Source organism: Biomphalaria glabrata, chromosome 9, assembly GCF_947242115.1.
Source record: "Biomphalaria glabrata chromosome 9, xgBioGlab47.1, whole genome shotgun sequence".
Lineage (NCBI taxonomy): Eukaryota > Metazoa > Mollusca > Gastropoda > Planorbidae > Biomphalaria > Biomphalaria glabrata.
In genome coordinates, this window is record NC_074719.1 from 23,023,703 (window position 1) to 23,029,702 (window position 6,000).

At 37.7% G+C, this 6,000-nt stretch overlaps 1 protein-coding gene across 2 annotated transcripts in view; it reads right to left on the reverse strand.

Annotated features, from left to right (window-relative positions):
• LOC106066239 (LIM homeobox transcription factor 1-alpha-like) overlaps positions 1 to 5,633 on the reverse strand; it is a 100,403-nt gene extending 94,770 nt beyond the window's left edge. For both annotated transcript variants that reach the window (XM_056041955.1, XM_056041954.1), the window contains exon 1: positions 5,310 to 5,633. The gene's annotated coding sequence lies outside the window, so the exon portion shown is untranslated. The remainder of the gene's footprint in view (positions 1 to 5,309) is intronic.
• Positions 5,634 to 6,000: the final 367 nt, after the last annotated feature.

A 6,000-nucleotide genomic window follows, 5' to 3' on the forward strand; every position in this document is an offset into this window, starting at 1 on the left:
CACAAATTCAGGCCAGTATTTATTCAGTGTTATAAAGAACTGCGTTGAAAGTGTTGGCTTGGAAGAAGATGGCAAGTGTAACAACTGATGGAACACGTGCTTTGACTGAGAAAAAGAGAACTATTTCCCAACCACAAACTCTTAACGGGAAAGTTTGCGCAAAGCTGTATTGAATATCAAAGATATTATTTCATCTGTAGTATCAGTAATTAAACCTATCAGAGCTAAGGGACCTAACAACAGATAGTTTTTAGAAGTAGACCTACTTTAAGATTTGGAAACAAAACATTCTGATGTTCGATTCAACAGTAGTATCCGCTGGTCTAGCATTGACAAGATGGTATTGGGAAGAAGATGGGATCTCAAGGAAGAAACTATGTTCTTTGAAAGACATTGACTGTGACAAATATTTCTAATGAAGAGTGGAAGCTTCCCTTTTTACATCGGAAATATTGCAGTGATTTTTTTTTCCACGTGAAATGTGGGTGCATGTGAAATCTTTTCAAACAAAGCTTTCCAGGCAAGCAAGTGAAAACGGGTTTTGTCATTTTCCTTTGTTGAAAGGTGAAACTATTTCTAGTGAAATGGCTGAAAAGACGTATTTGGATTCCTGGATTGTGGAATTGGAAAGAACAAGTTTTCAAGACCATCAGCTGACCATTTGGTGCAGAAGTTGATTTAGCTCCAGAGGGCATACATCAAAGTAAATTACGACCTAAAAGAGAAGTTCTAGTCAGTTCTTCCTCGGGAGTTTTATGGGTGCCAGTAGCTGTATTTCCACACTTTAAAAACTTTGCTGCTAAACTTTCACATTAGTTGGGTACACAAGTGAACAAGTATTTATTTTTTGTTTGAAAATACACAAATGTAATCACAGGTCGATGCTGATTGGCTGTAAATTGCCAGCAGTCACAAGGATTCAAATAGTAAGCTAGTTCCACAGTTCTGGAACAGTATGCATGAGTGTAAACAGTTAAATACTTCACATTAAGTAGAACTGTACATTTGTGGTGAAATGTGATATAGCAATTTTTTCTATTCTTTTAATTTTTTTTCTTAAAATTATTTTAGACATGGCATTTGTTGTAATTCTTCAATTAAGAGTGTTATAAACATGAAATGTAAACGTATAAAACAGTATAAATGTGAATTAAAAGATATTATAAACAGTTAGCTAGGGTATTTTTCTGATTTGTAATTACATATTTCATATACATATATGCGTCCCCTCATTTTCATTTTTTTTTAATGCGGCCCTCAATAGAAAATTATTGCTCACCCTTGGTCTAAAGAATAAATTACGATTATTTTTAAGTGTTTGTATCTTCACTCACATCTAAATACACTTAGAATCTCTCAACTAAAATTTCTGTATAACTGTAAGACTCTAAAACAAATTCTTACAAGTGCTCCTTAGTTCCTGGTGCCATCAGAGGATTGAAAGGTTGCCTGAATTACCAATGAATTTGAATGCATAAATGGATTGACACTTGGATACGCGAAGGACGTAATTATCTTCTTCAGTGAGGAACACGAAGTCCGAAATTTATAAGATAAGATAAGATAAGATACGAGAAGAAAAAGTTAATCTACTGTGAAGACTTTATATAAGGTGTTCGCCAGTTGCTACAGAACAAGGGTCAATGAGCGTCTTGTGACGCCAGCATAATTACTGATAACCTTCAATAGTCCTACTAGATGAGCAAAAGTTGGCAAGCCCAGGCCGCCTCAATCTCGCTTGAGCTAGCCTTCCTATAATTCTTTATCAAAATGATCTATTATAAAAATAGATTTAATATATGGTGTATTTATAGTTACCTACATCCATATAGATGTTTATCTATATTTAGAGTTACGTTTGTTTACATTTATATTATGCTATCTAAATGTGTATGTATGTTTGTGTATATTAATTTATGTTATATAAATAAATAAATAAATATATATGAGAAAACAATGTTCTCTAAAGCATTTTTGTATAGCCAGGTGCCTGCTTGTACATCTATTTTACAATTGCTTTTTTTTTTATTTAATTTTTTTTTCAACTCGCTACTGTAAATTCTTTTTGCTTGCATGTATATATATATAATTGTATGTTTAAGATCACTTGCCTAAACGAAATCTGTGACATAGAAAAATAATGTGAACTTTTTTTTTACCTATACTGTGATCGAAAGCTTTACTGCAAGGCAATTATAAAGGAGAATGGGTAATGTCTAAAGGCCGCGCGCCTGAATCTGAAACAGGACCAAAGTAAGAGCATGTGAAGCCACTTGGTCGATGTACTGGTCATATGTTACCCTTCTTAATCTTCGGACCTACAAACAAATGAATGGATCGCAATATCTAAAAGGAAAATATTTGTACATTTTTTAAAAGTAAATATATAATAATATGTAATAATAATAATAATATGTATATAGATATAGGTATAGCAGGTATTCACCACCTTAGTTGTGAAGTTTTTCCTAGTAATTCTATCTTCATGATGTCATTATCAATTGTGTACTGTGCGATCATTTGATTTTGCAGTTCTAATTAGTTTGCTAATTAGATTCCCAGATTCAACCTTTTAGGTAGAGACATTAAATAACTAATTAAGCATAAGTTATCTGAGAGAGTCGGTACATGGAATGCCATCTTGTTTTTCTGTTATCAAAAGTTAACGAGGGTGTCATGCGGCCAGCACAATGGTCAAGGGTCTATATTTTTCCGAATCAGATCTAAGGGGCCCATTAAGACTGGATGCCCTGAAAGACGATATAAGCTCCTGAACACAAAATTTCAACTGGAGTTGAGTTCGAGGCTCTTACCACTCAGCCATCACCTCTTAAGTTTCTTTCACCCACTTTTAGAATGCATGGAATCTAGAGGTCAACACATTCAACATTAATATCAAGTCCAAAGCTTATTAAAAGTGCTATGAGGGCTACTTGTTTCTGTAGTACTGGATATGGGAATGTCCTCTGGTTAAATGGGGAAATGGTTTCCTATTTACAAACAATCAAAATTAAATGAATTTATTAGAGTTGAAATAGTTTCTACGAGTATATAGTACCAGAGATTTTATAGTGCCAGAGATATTTAGAACTAGAGATATACAGTTCCAGGAATGATATAGTACCGGATATACCTAATACCAGATATTATATAGTACTGGATATTATGTAATACCAGATATTATATAGTACTGGATATCATGTAATACCAGATATTTTATAGTAATAGAGATCATATAATACCAACGATTGTAACAGGGTTGTAACAGAGTATTTAATACCAGACATTATATAGGACCAAAACCTACTAAGTACCAGAGATTATGTAGAAATTAAATAATGCCAAATATTGTTTAATACCAAAGATGATATAGTAAAAGAGATTGTAAGGTACAAGATATTATATAGTACCAGTGATTATTTAATACCAGAGATTAAATAATACCAAATATTATATAGTACAAGAAATTATATAATACCAGATGTTATATAGTTTCAGATGTTATGTAACACCAGCGATTAGATAGGCTATTGACAGACATTATATAGAACCAGAGATTATATTGACCCAGAGACTATATAGTACCAGAGATTATATTGAACCTGAGATTATATAGTACCAGAGATTAGAGATTACCTCGTGAAATCTCTGGTTTTATGGTTCAATGCTATTCCATCAATATTACTTTTCTATTGCTGGTTTCAGGTCTATCCATTGAATTCAGCCCCCAGTCTAGGCTACACTTCATTCACAGCTGACCACACAAAACAGTCTCAGTCTTTCTCTAGCTCTAGTCTACTAGTCAACTTCTTATGTACTCCAGACATTAGTGTTGTGAGTGGACTACAACGTATGACGCTGGTATAAGCCAAGCTTCTCTCACCATTTCATGCTCCTTTCTATTGTTTTGCTTTGCACTAGAGCAGGGAACAGTACCAGGAAAAAGAAGAAGAGGCAGACAGAGAAAGCGATGGGAGGAAATTTAAAAGAATAGACGGGCCTGCCAATGAAGGAGGTTCTAACTAAAGCAAAAGACAGAGAGGAATGGAGAAAGACGGTCGACGAGTCTTGCCTGATGCCCCAACGGTCCAATAGACTAAGGGATAGGTAAAGTTAAAAGGTAAAAGAACAGGCTGGGATGGTGTAGATATATGATAGAGCAGGCAGGGATGGTGTAGATCTATGCTAGAGCAGGCAGGGATGGTGTAGATCTATGCTAGAGCAGGCAGGGATGGTGTAGATCTATGCTAGAGCAGGCAGGGATGGTGTAGATCTATGCTAGAGCAGGCAGGGATGGTGTAGATCTATGCTAGAGCAGGCAGGGATGGTGTAGATCTATGCTAGAGCAGGCAGGGATGGTGTAGATCTATGCTAGAGCAGGCAGGGATGGTGTAGATCTATGCTAGAGCAGGCAGGGATGGTGTAGATATATTCTAGAGCAGGCAGGGATGGTGTAGATCTATGCTAGAGCAGGCAGGGATGGTGTAGATCTATGCTAGAGCAGGCAGGGTTGGTGTAGATATATTCTAGAACAGGCAGGGATGGTGTAGATATATTCTAGAACAGGCAGGGATGGTGTAGATATATTCTAGAACAGGCAGGGATGGTGTAGATATATTCTAGAACAGGCAGGGATGGTGTAGATATATTCTAGAGCAGGCAGGGATGGTGTAGATATATTCTAGAACAGGCAGGGATGGTGTAGATCTATGCTAGAGCAGGCTGGGATGGTGTAGATCTATGCTAGAACAGGCAGGGATGGTGTAGATCTATGCTAGAGCAGGCAGGGATGGTGTAGATCTATGCTAGAGCAGGCAGGGATGGTGTAGATCTATGCTAGAGCAGGCAGGGATGGTGTAGATCTATGCTAGAGCAGGCAGGGATGGTGTAGATCTATGCTAGAACAGGCAGGGATGGTGTAGATCTATGCTAGAGCAGGCAGGGATGGTGTAGATCTATTCTAGAACAGGCAGGGATGGTGTAGATCTATGCTAGAGCAGGCAGGGATGGTGTAGATCTATGCTAGAGCAGGCAGGGATGGTGTAGATCTATGCTAGAGCAGGCAGGGATGGTGTAGATCTATGCTAGAGCAGGCAGGGATGGTGTAGATCTATGCTAGAGCAGGCAGGGATGGTGTAGATCTATGCTAGAGCAGGCAGGGATGGTGTAGATCTATGCTAGAGCAGGCAGGGATGGTGTAGATCTATGCTAGAGCAGGCAGGGATGGTGTAGATCTATGCTAGAGCAGGCAGGGATGGTGTAGATCTATGCTAGAGCAACAAGTCAAGAATTAAAAAAGACTGACTTACTTGTCTGTTCACACGGTCAAATTGATGAATGAATATTAGTCCAGTCACTAGTACTTTTTTTTTCCTACGCACAATAACACAGGTAACGTAACAATACTCTTCGTTTGGGTAAAATCTTAATTTGGTCTAAAATTTTTGTTCCAACTAGAGACCCTATAAAACAATTGAAATACTTATAATCAAAGCTTTTGTTTGAATAACTTGTAAAGTACTAGATCTACAAGGTAGTACTAAATCAAAAGTATATTTCAATAGAAAATTTTATAATCTAGTTTTCAAAGTCCAACTTTCCCGAAATCACGTTTTTTTTTTTTAGTACTATGGGAAATTGAAAACTAGGCCGTCATGCGAGCTTTGTGTTTAATAACGACTTAATCGCAAGCCCTTGTCAATCACGGAACTTTAGCCACGCCCAGACGTCCACAGAATCGTCATTGGGGTGACGCACGCGACAGGTCCAGATCTCGGTAGCTGTCTCGTTTGAAGACAACTTCGATGTCTGGATCGCGCTAACGCCCCTTGAAAATGTGTCTCCTCCCCTTTTCATTTGTTGTCCCCCTTTGCCCCAAATCGATTCCGACATGTCAACAAATAGAAGATCAAGCCCCGAGCAGACAGGATCGAAGACTGGAAAGGGGGGAGGCGGGAGAGAGTGAAGCTGGAGGGTGAAGGGAGGGGAGTATCGAGTCGG